Source organism: Scyliorhinus torazame, chromosome 2 (genome assembly GCF_047496885.1).
Source record: "Scyliorhinus torazame isolate Kashiwa2021f chromosome 2, sScyTor2.1, whole genome shotgun sequence".
Lineage (NCBI taxonomy): Eukaryota > Metazoa > Chordata > Chondrichthyes > Carcharhiniformes > Scyliorhinidae > Scyliorhinus > Scyliorhinus torazame.
Window position 1 is genome coordinate 364,855,945 of NC_092708.1, and position 16,604 is coordinate 364,872,548.

Sequence of the window (16,604 nt, forward strand, 5' to 3'; positions counted from 1 at the left end):
GTGGTCAGAGTAGTATGGGGGGGGGGTTAACACACATGTCACGGGGACCTGCAACTCAGCAGGGCCTCAATTCCTCGCCTGCGGCTGAGCTCCAGCTTGGTAAACTCCCTTTCCTCTGGGCTACCAACCACGTCCAGGACCCACTGCTCTACCATGGTGAGGGGCCCCAGGTCTGGCGGTACCCCTCCAGTTTTCTCCCACCCCGCGATTGTGCACAGCCTTCTCCTGGGGGTGGGGGCAAACGAGAGTGTAGGACAGTCTAGCATGAAGTCTATATGGTGCAAGGTGGAGGTTCGGCCGCCTGCGGGTTGTGGTGGGGGGCGCAGTAGAGTTCCAGGTGTGTGGGACGGGATTAGTGCCAGGGACAGAGTGTTGCCTACTCACCTTGGCAGCCCTGAGGAGGTAGCACAGTTTTTCCCGGCACTGCTGACCGGTCCAGACGATGTTACTGGTGGATCTGGCCACCTCTGCACGCAGGCACGGCGAGTGTCAGCGGCTAGCAGTTTCCTTCCCGGGCCGGAGAACAGGGTCACCCGCCTCTCCTCCACCGCGACCAGGAGGGTCTCCAACTCAGCGTTGGTGAATCTTGGGGCCGCGTGTCCTGCTGCCATCTTTTTGGCTGGGATGGTTTGTGTGGGGAGTGAAGTGTGTTTATGTGGCTGCAGCCTATCAGCCTCCTGAGTGTCAATCACGAATCCGGTGAATCCCACACCGTTTCTCATTTGAATCGATAGTGTTCCAGGTGACTCCGGTGCTACCCCTTAACAGCCGCTGAATCGATCCAGATGCGGCGCCAGTTTTGCTGTCGTGGAACTCCGCGAATCCTGCCCCGGCATCAGAAAGGCAGAATCCAGCCCAGGGTTTTTCATTCCTGGATGTTGCCGGGTAGGTGGGTGCGACCTGAATTCTGGCCCATCGTCCCCCGGGAAGACACCAGGGGCAACCGCAGTGACTGTTGGATAATGAGGTGACCAGTTTTAAAGGAGTTCTGGGACTTTGTCCAATAAAATGAAAAACAGCTCTTGACCCCACATCGCTCACACCCGCTCAGACCCCAGAGACCCCTCATTCACTCATATGTGTCACTTCATATCATCGCCTGTCCCCATCCAACCCCTGGGGTGCAGCTGTTTCAACAGAGTAATAGATATCTGGGCCAGGATTCTCTGTTGGCTGACACTGAAACCGGCAAACGCGATTGGGCAGAGAATAGGTTCCGAAGCCGAAATCGCGGCGGACGCGATTTGATGCCAAATCGCAATTCTCCGTCACTTTGACAGCAGCGTCAATCGTCACTGCGTTCCGGAACGCACGTGCAGTAAACCCACTATTTGCATGTCATTAGCGGGACTGACTCGGTATTCTCCGGGGCATCCGCGATTCTCCGCTTCCGATGGGCCAAGTTCCCGACCACACGGTTCACTTGTGCTTTTAAAAATCATGAAACTGGCATCATGGCTGCCAAGGGAAAGAGAGGGGTACGGAAAGTGTCCAACATTGCCATCATTTGCTGACAGTTGTGCCGACGGGCGTCGGGCTGGACGGGGGGTGTGGCGGATGGTGGCCAGGAGGTAGGCTGTGGGGTTGGGGTGGTCGGACATGGAACACCATTGCTGCAGCCGGAAAGGCAGTCATGCAGTTGCGCACGCTGCTGACAGCCCATTGTAAACTTAGGGCCACCGGTCATACAGTTTACACCTACCACCCCCCCCCCCCCCCAAGGTCAAACACCTAGGTGACCTCTGACCCCAGTCGACCCATCAGCTGTATGGGTGCGCTCCAGCTCAGCCAATGCCACATTGTTGTCTGGGATGAGTGTGCGTGGGGATTGTAATGTGTATATGTGTTCCACGTGGCACCAGTGCTAGCCCCTCCACAGTCACTGAAACCCTGCAGGTTCAGAGCCAGTTTTGCTGTAGTGAAAGTTAATGAATCCTGCCCTGGCATCAACAACCCCTGGACTCTCAGCCAAATCTCATTGTGCATACTTTCCCTATTTTACCCAGGGAAAAGGCTGCTTGATTGGCAGCTCTTTTTCATCGATTCTGTCAATTACACAATGTTTATTTGCACAAGAGAAAGAGTGTTCAAGTGTTTACAGTTTCTGCTTCTGATACTTTACAGGGCCTGGATGATTGACACTTTTACAGCGCAACAGTTAAAGGTATTTTCATGAAGAATTACTTTTCAAAAAGCTTTTTTATGCATGCCATTGTTACTACAAGGGTCAGTTGTTCTTTACAGAGTGTATACTGGGTGAATGGGCATGGAATTACTATAAGTGTGAGTGTCTGGAGAATTATGGGGCAATTGGCTGAGCATGTGGAGGGGCATAGGTTGGCACAGAGGTTATGGGGACAATGGGGGGTGGATGGGGGCATAAATTGGCAAGGGGGCATGGCTAATACCTTTTCAACTTACCTTTCAAAAGGTTTCTTCGTCCAGCCTGTGGTGACAACATGTCGGAGGGGCGGCAGACCATGAGTCCTTGAAAAGGTGGCCTCGCTCTACAAAAATTGTGGGGGACTAGGAGATCCCTATCTCCATAGTGGAGGCAGGCTAGAGTGCAGGGTGCAAGCTTGTTCCCTGCACCAGCTCGCACCCTAGCCCCGTGTTAGTGAAGATTGAGGGGGGCAGGAATGGGATTGGCAACTACTGAATTAGACCCTGACCACCATTTCTGAAGGTTTGCACTCCCCTATTCTGTGAAAATCCAGCTCAGTATTTCTGATACTTATCAAAGCCAGATGAGAAAGGTACTATATTCAGCCGTGTAAGATATATTGACATGCCAAGAAATGTTTTTTGTACCAGTTTTTGAAGGGCGAGCAGGATTTTGATGGAAGAACATAAAAGCTGTTTGTGAGAATCAGGTCTCACTCACACTGTCCTACAGTGACCCTAATTGCAAGAACTCAAGGTGCTGCTGGTAACCATCCAGACATTCACCCAACCTTGACAGTCAATGATTCTGGTGGTGAGATGTGATATATGAAACATAGAGATGATTGCCAACGCGCGTATTGATTATATGGAAGAGCAAGGTAAATTACTATATGCCCCCTGCTAGCATAGTTGATGCATGGGGGAATAAAAGGAAATAATAATAAAATGTTGATAAGACAAGCACCCAATAAATGTTTGAATCCTACCCAGGTAGGTAAAAAGTTTGAATCATGCGGCTGCCTGACATTCATTTCCTTCAAATGAAAGAGTTCAAACAAACCTTCGCAAGGCAACGAGATGAGGAAAGCAAAGTGACCTTTCTGAGGAGGGAGATATTCTGATATTGCCTGCCTCAGCTCTCTTGAATCACGTATTCTGCTGATCAATTATAGGCCAGTAGTGTTGGAAATGGAGGAGGAATTATTGTCATTTCAATGTAATTTGACGACTCCGCTTTCAAACACTTTCGATTCAATGTTCCTACCTTTTCCCACTGTCCGAACTGAAGGATAAACTGTGCGGGGATGTGGAGAGAATGGTAACAAGAAAGTAAGCTTGTTGTTTCATCTCGGCTGGTAAAGGTAAAGTAGAGTCACAAATTAGACAGTGCTGATGTGGATTGAAGGTCACACTGAAAATGAATTCCATATTTTGGCTGCTAAATGGAGCAACATTTATTGTCAAACTAAAATGCTTACCACAAAGTCAAACAAAATGAAGCAGAAGTCACTGTGTTAAAGAGCATTGAGAGTTCAGCTTGGACCACTTCAAGGTCTAAACATGTTGCATGAGAAAGGATTCAGGTTTGCAATGACTATTTAAAGTCTGGTGAAGGTGGCAGCTGACACCATCACTAGGTTCCCTCTGGGTAGGTAGAGGTTTTGTAGGTGCTGAACTGATGATGATGCTCGACTACCTGGTTTCTTCACTTGATGCCATTCGACAGAGAATCACCTCAGTATCTCAATAAGGCACATCATGCATAATGGGGTGGATTTTCACCTTCCTCACCCAAACAGTAATCTGGTAAAACATATCACTGGCTCTTATATTGAATCTGCTTGATTGCTATTATGTTGTTGATTGCAAATATTCACTCATCTTCCTGAGCTTTCTGCCAGTTAAACAACACCTTGATTTTAAAATTCTCGTTCTATTTTTAAATTCCCTCATTGTCTTCCCAACAAGTCCAGTTGGCTGGACAGCTGGTTTGTGATGCAGAGCAAGGCCATCAGCACAGGTTCAATTCCCGAACTGGCTGAGTTTATTCATGAAGGCCCTGCCCTTCTCAACATTGCCCCTTGCCTGAGGTGTGGTGATCCTCAGGTTAAACCACCACCTGTCAGCTCTCCCCCCCCAAAGAGGAAAGCTGCCTCTGGTCATCTGGGATTATGGCGACTGTTGAAGGTGCCATCTTTTGTGAGAGGCATGAATCACACTTTCCCTCTGTTCTAGGTGGGTGAAAAGAAACACAAAGGAGTTGTTCCCTAGTGTCCTGGCCAATATTATCCCTCAATCAATATTACAAAAAACAGACGATCTGGTGGCTGTTTGTGGGCGATCACAATGCTCAAATTGGCTGCTGCATTTCCGACAGTCCAAGTGACTACAGTTCAAAAGCACTTTATTGACGAAAATGCTTTGGGACAAACCAAAGCCATGAAAAGGGCTGAAAACACAGGTGTTTCTCTTTCTTTCATAAATAGACATGAAACTAACTTAAAATTTTAACCTGTGAGGCAATACAAGGGGCGGGATTCTCCGACCCCCCCCGCCGGGTCAAAGAATCCCCAGGGGGCGGCGTGAATCGCGCCCCGCCGCCCTGGTGCCGGCTGCCGTATTCTTCTGCGCCAGTTTTCGGGCAGGGGCGGGGATCACGCCATGCCGGTCGGGGGCCATTGGCAGCGGTCCCCCTGCAATTCTCCAGGCCATGATGGGCCGAGCGGCCGTCCGTTTCTGGCCAGTCCTGCCAGCATGGAGTAGATATGGTCCCACACGGCGGGACCTGGCGGGTAAGTCGGCTAGTGCGGTCTTCGGGGGGGGCACGGGGGGATCCGACCCCTGGGGGGGCCCCACTGTGGCCTAGCCCGCAATCGGGGCCCACTGATCTGCGAGCGGACCTGTGCCATGGGGGGACTCCTTCCTTCCGCGCCAGCCCCTGTAGGGCTCCGCCATGGCCTACGCGGAGAAGGCAACCCCCTGCGCATGCGGCAGAACATGCCAGCTGGTCTGCGCATGCGCAGAACCACGCCAGCGGTTCTGCACATGCATGAGATCATGCAGCCCCATCGGCACTGGCTGGCGCGGTTGCCAACCCCTCCAGCATCCACCTAGCAAACGTGCAGAGAACACTTTCGGGGGCTGGTGACGCCGGAGTGCTTCGCGCCGGTTTTCCCGCCGGTGTGGGGATTTGATTCCCGTGCAGGAGAATCCCACCTATGGTGTCAGAAGGTGTCATATATCTCTTTAAAATGAGGAGGGTTTTCCAATGAAAGTTAATGTTGGGTATTGATGACACAAGTGTAAATTGGAATAGTGCAAAACTAAAAGGACTTATATTCAATCTACTGCTTACCATTTGATATGCAAGCAATTTTTATCTTTTATCTTCACAGAAAGGATTTGACAATGAATCATATTTATGCACCGTATCGTCAAATAAATTACCCTGGTTTTAAGCATTGAAGATACATATTAAAGCTAATTTTAAAACATAGAATCCTACAGTGTAAAAGGAGACCATTCTATCCATCGAGTCTGCATTGACCATCCAAAGGTGCAGTCTACCTAGGGCTATTCCCCCCACCCTATCCCCGTAACCCCGTGCATTGATCATGGCCTTCATCTAACCTGCACATCTTTGGAATGTGGGAGGAAACTGGAGCACCTGGAGTAAATCCATGCAGACAAGGGGAGAATGTGCTAATTCCACACAGAAAACCAAGATTAGTATCGAGCCCGGATCCCTGGTGCTGTGAGGCAGCAGTGCTAACCACTGTGCCACCATGTGGTTAAATGAGTCAGTTTGTGAAATGACCATTCAAATGGAAACAACAGGAATCGATTCAGAGATTCATAGGTGAGTAAAGCACAGAAGAAGGTCATTCAGCCCATCAAGTATCATTCAATTAAGCAGTGTGGCCACGATTTATTTTGAGGATCTATGGAGATGGTTACATTAAATCCATATCCCAAGGGAGAAAGAACAGGAGCTAGGTTTATTAACAAAAGGAAGTGACAGTGGTCCATTGGATGTAAATAAAGAAAAGGACAAAAGTTTAACCTGTCATTCAGGTACATTTTTTGGGAGAGGTTGTTCGATGAAGCCTGGCTTGCTGAGGGACAACTCACTCCTCTCAAGTCTTAAGCTGGTCAGAATCAGGAGATTAGCAGAAGAAAATAGTGAGCCCTCTAATAGGAATAATATGGTGTTTTTATTTTTCAATTATTTTTCCTGTTCTAATGAAGACGTTTGCAGTCAGCTGAATCAAAAACATCCAGCTTGGATCAAAGAAAGTCTTTTGTCACCAATGACACTATTGTAAGATGAGCTAATGGACAGTGCAAACATCCTGCTGAATGTAAAATGCTGGGAGTACTTATCAACCAAAAACACAAGATAATATCTACGGCAGCCCAAAACCTGTAACCTCGATATTTGCTCTTGTTGAAACAGTTGGAATCAAATTTACTCGCCCTTTGGGCATTACCAAAGTTGACAAACTGTCACTCTGCACAAAAATGCTTCTGCTGGACTCTTCCATTGTTCATTTTACTCATTCTTGTGGCATCAAGCTAAAGCCTCTGTGACATTTTACAGATAGACCAAGACAATTAAGAGGGATTATTCTTATAAAGTCAATGATACGTGATGGAAATCATTATAAGCTCCTCACAGCATGAATGTGTAAGCAGATCTTAGTGCTTTATTGATCACCAAGGAGAAGTCCCATTATGTATTATAATTACCTAGCAGCATGTGAGATAAAGCTCACTTTCCTAACATCAATAAAGATCACCTCAGCAATGCTATAACGACTGTCATATTATTGTTCTCCCTCGTTTTACAGTTATATTACTGCATCCCTGATGAAAGACATATTCAAAACATTTTAAATATATTGCCATTTATTTGTGTTTATCGACGTGTGACAGTTAGGGGTTGGGGGGTAACAGAACCAAAATGTCAGCACCAAAGACTCTTAGGTCAGAGATTTCACAGCCAGGTGCAGGGTAAAGCTCTCTCTACTCTATACCAATAACATAGTTCAGCTCAAATTTCAGAGCACTCCCGACTGCGTCAATGTAACATTCTCTTAACATTTCCCACAGCGGCCATCTTGTTCCATTCATAAATGAGGCCATGAGTTAATGCTAAATTAAGGACCTTAATTTTGCACCATAGGCTCAATACCACCGGGAATTTGTTCCAAGTCAAGCACTGTCTTGATTACAAAATTCTCATCCTCATTTTCAAATCTCTCCATGGACTCATCCTTCCCTATCCCCATAACCTCCACCACGCCACAATCGCACCCCAGGATATCAGGTTCATCCGATTCTGGCTTCTCGAGCATCCCTGATTTTAATTAATCTACTATTTGCAACAGTGCCATCGGTTGCCTCGGTTTTAAGCTCTGGAATTTCCCCCCTACATCACTCCATGTCCCAATGTCACCTTCCTCTTTCCAGACACATAAAAATGTACAATGGACTTCTGAATGTCCAATCCCTCTACGTTTTCATTTCCCACCAGGATAGTCTGAAGGCTCTGCAGAGGCCCAAACAATTCTCGCCTACTGCCACTCTCCCCCGCCTCGCTGAGCTTGTTCTCTCACTCAACTATTTCTCCTTTTACTTGTCTCACTTCCTGCAAATAAAAGGTGTGGCTATGGGGACCCACATGGGTCCAGTTACACCTGTCTTTTTGTGGGGCATGTGAAACATTCCTTCTTTCGGTCCTACTCAGACCCCCTCACACAATTCCTTTCCCACTACATCGATGATTGTATATCCAGTGCTTCTTCATGCTCTCGTCTGAACCTGGGAAAAGTTATTGATTTTGTTTGCAATTTCCACCCCCTCTCACCTTCACATGGTTCAACTTTGACATTTCCCTTCCTCGAACGCTCTGTCTCCATTTCTGGTGATAGTCTGACTACCAATGTGCATTAAAAGTCCATTGAGTCCCACAGTTGAATCCATTACAGCTCCTTACACACCGCTTCCTATAAGGGCTCCATCCCATTTTCACAGTTTCTCTCTCTCCATCACGGGAGGTGGATGGGGATTATCTGTTCCAATGATGCTACCTTCCAAAGCTGCGCTTCTGGCATGTCTTCCTTTTTCCTGAAATGAAGGTTCTCCCCCCAATGTGGTTGTTAGAGGTGTGCAACCCATCTCCTGAACTTTTGCCCTCTCCCCTTCCCCTCCTTCCAGAACCATGGGCGAAATTCTCCGTTATCGGCGGAAAGTCCGCCGATCGGCGCAAAAAACGGCGCAAATCCGACTTGCGTCACGTCGGAAAACTGGGTCGATAGTCTCCGGCCCGAAATGGGCTAGCAGCGACGTAACGGGATCTGCGCTTGCGCAGTGGTTCACGCCGTGCAGCGTCATACGCGCTGCACGGCGTGACGGCTCATAAGGCCGCGCTGCGCCCCCCCACCCGACCGGAACACCCGACCGCAACACCCGACTGGATGGCTGGCCGTCGCTCAGCCCCGAGGTTCGAGTCACGCGATGTGGAGGCGCTCCTGGACGCGGTGGAGCAGAGGAGGGACGCCCTGTATCCCGGGCACGGCTGCAGAGTTGCCCCACGCCACAGCCGGCGTCTGTGGAGGGAAGTGGCAGAGGCCGTCACCGCTGTGGCCCTGACACCACGGACAGGCACCCAGAGCCACAAGAAGGTGAACGACCTCGTCAGAGCAGGCAGGGTGAGCCTCCCCCATATCCCCCCCTCCCCCATATCCCCCATATCCCCCCTCCCCCATATCCTCCATATCCCCCCTCCCCCATATCCCCCCTCCCCCATATCCCCCCTCCCCCATATCTCCCATATCCCCCCTCCCCAATATCCCCCCTCCCCATATCCCCCATATCCCCCCTCCCCATATCCCCCCTCCCCATATCCCCCCCTCCCCCATATCCCCCATATCCCCCCCATATCCCCCATATCCCCCCTCCCCCATATCCCCCCTCCCCCATATCCCCCCTCCCCCATATCTCCCCTCCCCCATATTCACCATATCCCCCCTCCCCCATATCCCCCATATCTCCCCTCCCCATATCCCCCCTCCCCCATATCCCACTCCCCCATATCCCCCCTCCCCCATATCCCCCTCCCCCATATCCCCCCTCCCCCATATCCCCCATATCCCCCCTCCCCCATATCCCCCTCCCCCATATCCCCCCTCCCCCATATCCCCCATAACCCCCCTCCCCCATATCCCCCTTCCCCATATCCCCCCTCCCCCATATCCCCCTCCCCCATATCCCCCCTCCCACATATCCCCCATATCCCTCTCCCCCATATCCCCCCTCCCCCATATCCCCCCTCCCCCATATCCCCCCTCCCCATATCCCCCCTCCCCCATATCCCCCCTCCCCCATATCCCCCATATCCCCCCACCCCCATATACCCCATATCCCCCATATCCCCAAGTGAATCCAGCCCTAACCTTAACCTCTGCAATGCACGCGCAACCGATGGCGTGCATTCATATACCTGCCTAACACTGTTGCCTTTTACCCCTCCCCCCCCCCCACAGGAGAAGCGCGCACACAACAATAGGGAGCATGTGAGGACTGGAGGAGGGCCCGCTGATGAGAGGCCACTGACCGAACACGAGGAAAGGGCCCTGGAACTGGCTGGCGGACCCGAGGACCGGGAGGTTGCTGATGCAGAGGTCGGGGGCGTACTAGCGAGGGAGCCACCGACAGCCCGTCCCCATATCCCCCCTCCCCGATATCCCCCTCCCCCGTATCACCTGATCACTGCCTGATGTCTAACCATGCATGCTTCATTGTGTATCGCAGGACCAAACGTCCAGGCACCCATCCCCGCAGATGCAGACCGCCCGCAGGATGCCCCTCGGAGACCACAGGAGACGGAGAGACCCGCACCCTCCAGCATGCGACGCCCGCAGGATGCCCCTCGGAGATCACAGGAGATGGAGAGACCCGCATCCTCCAGAATGCGACGCCCGCAGGATGCCCCTCGGAGACCACGGGAGACGGAGAGACCCGGACCCTCCAGCATGCGACGCCCGCAGGATGCCCCTCGCACACCACGGGAGACGGAGAGACCTGGAGCAACAGGGAGACGACACCCACGTCACATGCGGGAGCGACCACCCAGCGACGAGGGGGGCAGCCACAGGCCCCCGTCACATCCGAGCCAGGACACCACTACCCAGGATACCACTACCCAGGACACCACTACCCAGGACACCCCTACCCGGGACAGCACTACCCAGGACACCCCTACCCGGGACAGCACTACCCGGGACAGCACTACCCAGGAAGACGAAATACCGGACAGTGACTCAGAGTGGATGGGTGGAGACGAACCCCCACCCCAAAGTGCCATGGACTCAGAGTGGGACAAAGAGCACGACACAACGCCACTGCTGTCACCAACACCCTCCACCATCGCAGAAACACTCACCACGGTTGGGCACTTTAGTGATGAGGCGTCTGGTACACTCACTGGTGCGCACAACACAGCCGTCCCGGTACAGCCGGTGGAGGTAGGAGCAGCAGAGGGACCGGGCGGTCGGAGGGCAGCCCAGGCCAAGCGAACATCTGCCGCCCAGATGGATCCCGGGTTCCTGCAGTTACCACACCCACACATAGATCCGGTGCAACCACCGACCCGGAGACGAGCGAAGAGGGTGACGGGCGGCTTGCGGCGGCTGCGGTCGCAGGTGGAGGAGTCCACCCGCGTCCAGGAGCTAGGAGTGGTGCCGGTCATGCGTGCCACCCAGGCTGACACCGCACAGGTGGCGTCCGCAGTGGAGGCAATGGGTGCGACGGTGTCAGACATGGGGAACGGTTTGCGAGGCCTGGGGCCTTCCGTGCAGGCTGCGTCTGTGGCCCAGGAAATGGCTGCCCTCTCACAGGAGGCCATGAGCCAGTGCCAGCGCCAGATGGCAGAGGCGCTCAACGCCATAGCCCAGTTTCTGCAGGCCACGGCCCAGTCTCAGCAGGCCATGGCCCAGTCTCTGCAGGCCATCGCTGAGGGCATCGGCGCCAGTGGCCATGTGCGAGCCGGCGTCGCACTGTCACAGACAGGGTTTGCCAACCCCCTGGGCTACATGGCTGCAAACTTGCAGACCCCTGTCGATACCAGCACGGGCCTCCAGGACTGGCAGCGCCAGATGTCGGGGGGGCGTCGGATGGCCAGTCCGTTCGCATCCCCCACCCATGTAGAAGCCTGGGGGCCATCGGGCACCCCGAGGGAGGAGGAGGCGGTGTGGTCCGTCCCGGCTCCCTCTGTAGGGGAGGTCCCGGTACACCGCGACACCTCGGACTTCCCCCCTTCCGTCCCAGGTGCATCGGGTAGGCAACGGGCAGGACAGGCTGGCAGCTCGCCATCCCAGTCACCCGGGCCGCAGCCTGGCCCATCTAGGCCAGGACGCCCCAGGAAACGGCCGCCAAAGGGATCCAGTGTCAGAGGGCAGGAATCACAGGAGTCCACCTCCAGTTCTGCTGTACCATCTGGGGAACCACGTAGACATAGTCAAAGGGCCCGTAAGGCCAAACAATTAGACACTGAGTAAGTTGGCACGGTTGCAGGGCACAGATGAGTTTTAGGGGCTAGGGCACGTGCATGAACTCCTTTGGTTATTAAAGTCAATGTTACACCTACCAAAGCTGCCTTTGTGCTCTGTCCAAAGTGTGCGTGGGTGTCATGTCCGTTGAGCGCAAGTGTATGTGTGAGGGGTGGTCTTACCTCAGCCCCAGGTGAGTCTGCCCCCTTCCCCCCGGGCCGCCATCAACATCCCCCGGGCAGAGGACGGGACCGTGCGCTGCAGTGTCACAGCCGCATGCAGGGATGGTCCGGGTGGATGGTGGTACTGTGGCCAAGGGTCAGACATAGTCCAACAATGTAGAGCCAGGAGCTCATCGCAGGGCGGGTTGTCATCATCCTCCATGGCCTGCAATAGACACGCGTCCACCCGCAACTGTATGAGCCAGGCCCGTTGTGCCGCAGGTGGATCGGCAATGGGGGGGGAATGGTGTGCATGCGGGTGGGGTGGGTGGGGTTGGGGAGGGGGGTGAGGGTGCTGGGTGGGTGGATGGGTGGGGGGTGTGGGTGGTCGGCTGTTGCCATGGTGTGCGGTCTGTGGCCATACTACCCGATTCCCACGCCCATCTAGTCAGTGAAGCGGGCGTCTATCAGTCTGTCCCGTGCCCGCTGGGCCAGCTGGTAACGGTGGACAGCCACCCGCCTGTGTCTAACCCGTCTGCCCTGACCATTTCCCCCATCCCCCTCATCTGGGGAGGACTGGGCCTCTTCCTGCTACTCCGCCCTCCTCTGCCTGCGGCACATCGCCCCTCTGCTAGGCTATGTTGTGCAGGACGCAGCACACCACAATGATGCGGCCGACCCTATCTGACCGATACTGGAGGGCGCCCCCAGAGAGGTCCAGGCACCTGAAACGCATCTTCAGCACGCCAAAGCACCTCTCGATCACTCCCCTTGTCGCTACATGGGCATCATTGTAGCGGTTCTCCGCCTCATTGCGTGGCCTCCGTATAGGCGTCATCAGCCACGATCGCAATGGGTAGCCCCTGTCGCCCAGCAACCAGCCCCTCAGCTGGGGATGGCGTCCCTCGTACATGCCGGGGATGGATGACCGTGACAACACGAATGAGTCGTGTACACTGCCTGGGTGACGTGCGCAGACGTGCAGGATCATCATGCGGTGGTCGCAGACCACCTGTACGTTCATCGAATAGGTCCCCTTCCTATTAGTGAACACGGCCCTGTTATCTGCAGGTGGCCGCACGGCGACGTGCATCCCATCGATCGCGCCCTGGACCATGGGGAACCCGGCCACGGCAGAGAAGCCCACGGCCCGGGCATCTTGGCTGGCCCGGTCCACGGGGAAGCGGATGTAGCGGTGCGTCATGGCATATAGGGCATCTGTCACTGCCCGGATGCACCGGTGCACCGATGTCTGCGATATGCCGGACAGGTCCCCACTCGGTGCCTGGAATGACCCTGTTGCATAAAGGTTCAGGGCCACCGTAACCTTGACGGACACGGGGAGAGGGTGTCCCCCGCCAGTGCCACGCGGTGACAGGTGTGCCAGCAGGTGGCAGATGTGTGCCACGGTTTCCTGGCTCATCCGGAGTCTCCTCCTGCATTCCCGGTCCGTGAGGTCCTGGTATGAATGCCGGGGCCGGTACACAAGGGGCGCCCTCGGGTGCCTCCGTTGCCATGGGGCCGCGACGTCCTCCCTCCCCTCCTCGTCCTGTCGGTCAGGTGTCCCTCCAGCCTGGGCGGCTGCCGCCTGCCCCTCTGCGGCAGCCTGCGCCGCCTCTCTGGCACGCTCCTCCTCCTCCTCCTCCTCCTCCTCCTCATCCAGGGCAACATAGACATGAGCGGCTGCCACCACGGCGGCCAACATCGCTGGATGATCTGAAAACATGACGGCCTGGTGGGGGGGAGGGGAACGACGACATGTCATCATTGCCCATATCCCCTCCTCCCCCCAGCCAGGTGGCATGGACCGCATGGGTCCAACTGTTGGAGGCTGGCACCTGGCCAGGTGGACCAACTCACTTGCCCTCCCATCCCCCTCCTCGGCATGGACCTTCCCCCCAACCTCCACCCCGGCACGGCACGGACCCCCCCAACCTCCACACCGGCACGGCACGGACCCCCCCCCAACCTCCACCCCAGCACGGACCCCCCCGCAACCTCCACCCCAGCATGGATCCCCCCCCCCAACCCCCAACCTCCACCACAGCACGGACCCCCCCCAACCCCCAACCTCCACCCCGGCACGGCACGGACCCCCCCCAACCTCCACCCCAGCACGGACCCCCCCCCAACCCCCAACCTCCACCCCGGCACGGCACAGACCCCCCCCAACCTCCACCCCAGCACGGACCCCCCCCCCCAACCTCCACCCCGGCACGGCACGGACCCCCCCCAACCTCCACCCCAGCACGGACCCCCCCCAACCCCCAACCTCCACCCCGGCACGGCACAGACCCCCCCCAACCTCCACCCCAGCACGGACCCCCCCCAACCTCCACCCCGGCAAGGCACGGACCCCCCCTAACCTCCACCCCAGCACGGACCCCCCCCCAACCCCCAACCTCCACCCCGGCACGGACCCCCCCCCCCAACCTCCACCCCGGCACGGACCCCCTCCCGGCACTCCCCCGGAGCCCAGCCTACTCTAACCACCCCCCCCCCCCCCCCCCCCCCCCGCCGCACACACACACACACAACCCGAGACACACCTCTCCTCACACAATCAGACTGCGGCCATGCCATTGCCTGCCCAGAGCCAACCCCCCAGGCCGTCACTCACCTCCACGCTGGTCGGCGTGAGCCTGGAGCACCGGGTCACGCCGATGGAAAGGAGGTTTGATTCACGTCGACGTGAACGGTCATCACGTCGACGGGACTTCGGCCCATCCGGAAGGGAGAATATCGGCAGGCCGAAAATCGGCTGCCTTGCGCAGTCCCGTGACATTCTCCGCGGCAGCGGCGCCATTAACGCCCCGCCGACTTTTCTCCCTTCGGAGACTTCGGCAACCGGCGGGGGCGGGATTCACGGCGGCCAACGGCCATTCTCCGACCCTCTGGGGGGGGCGGAGAATGACGCCCCATATTCGGGTTCACTTTGTCCTCACTTTTCACCCAACCAGCCTCCACATTCAAAGGATCATCCTCCATCACTTCCACCAACTCTGCCATGATACCACCACCAACCACATCTTCCCCTCACCTCCCTTGTCAGCATTCTGCAGGAATCATTCCTGCAAAGAACTCCCACATGCTACATGGCCCAACCACCCACGGGAATCGACTTGGGATGTGTGAAGTGCTCACTTAATCACGATTGCCAATTCCCAATTAGCAATAGTCTTCAGCCACATGACCAGAGGCCTCCACAGTCAGTGGGGGTTTGTGGGTGTTCAGTGGAGCAGATAGGCTGGGACTAGGGTTGCCCCTGGAATGGGCGCACATGATCCACGGATTGGCGTGCTGGAGCCGCTTGCAGTTGCCCCCCCCACAACGGAGCACCCCCCCCAAATCCGATTGCCCCCCATGGAAGACCACCCAGCTGAGGTGGACCCCCTCCAACCATTGCCCCCAGCCCCCTCTGAGCACAGGTACAGCAAGCCCAATGCCCCCGGGTTTATTGCATGTGAGCGAAGATGGCGACTCACCTCCTCTGCTCCCGCAGCAGCCCTTCGTCCAGGTTCATGTTTTCAGAAAGGAGTACTAATCGGCAGCAGCGTGGCCACTTGCTGGGCAGGCAGCAGGATCACACAAGGCTACTGTTGATTGTGTGGAAATAGGGCTTAAGTGGTGATTATTGGTTTCTTGCCATGCTACAGCGGGATCCCGATTTTGTCTACGGGAGCTGGCTGGCTGCGTCGCCCGCTATTCACCGGCCTCATCGCGCTCTCACTCGAGCACAACAAGGCTAGTGAATCGTGCCCTGAGGGGAGATAGGAGAGAAACCACTGTGTGATAGGTGAACAGAGGCAAGTGGGTGTCATGCTGAGTGGAGGTATTAGGGGATAAGAGGAGGATCAGGAATTAGCGGAGAACACTGCAGAATTAATCTCAGACTTAGAGCGCGATTGAACGGCCACGCTGTACTAAAAAGCAGCTCACCGAGGTGCAACGCTCCCAGGATCTACCCAGCTCGCAATGCATCGCGAGATCTCATGTGGAGGGATCACTTTTTGGCAAATCTGCACATGTGAGCGAGGCGGCTAATCTCACTCTAATATGCAGTTTCCCGGGGCAGCCGCGGCATTGGGACCCATCCTCTCCATCTTGGAGACCTTGGTCGGGTGCGCTCAGTATTGATATCCACAAACGGGGACAAGACGGAAAGCATTCGTGGGGTGTCCCAGGGCATTCGAGGTTCCCAGCTGCATGCCCTTTGGGTGGGGTAGTACCCTAGCACTGCTGATGCCACCCATGCACCTTGGCACTACCAGCCTGGCACCCTGACTGTGCCATCTAGGCACAGCCTGGCACTGCCAAGGTTTTGCGCAGCGGTGATTGGGACAGGTTTAACCTGCACGGGTGTTGGGCAGTTTGGGGGGGGGGGAACCCCCTCACGGTGGGGGGAACCACCTCACGGTGAGTTGAGGCTTGAGGGGGTCTCATTCGCATTGGGGACTCTCGAGATCGGGATGCCATTTCGCTACACAGAGGATTTCCGACGAGCGGAACCCAGTGCAGAAAACGGGGCTCCGTGCAGCCTCGGCCGTGCGTTCCCAGCTGAGGCCCCCTATCTAACCCAAGCGACATTTGATATTCAGTGGCATTTGGAGAGGCAGGGATTAATCGAGAACATTCCGCATGGTTTTGTTAAGGGGCGGTAATGTCTGACCAACTTGATTGAATCTTTTGAGTCGGTGACCAGCTGGGTAGATGAGGGAAATGCATT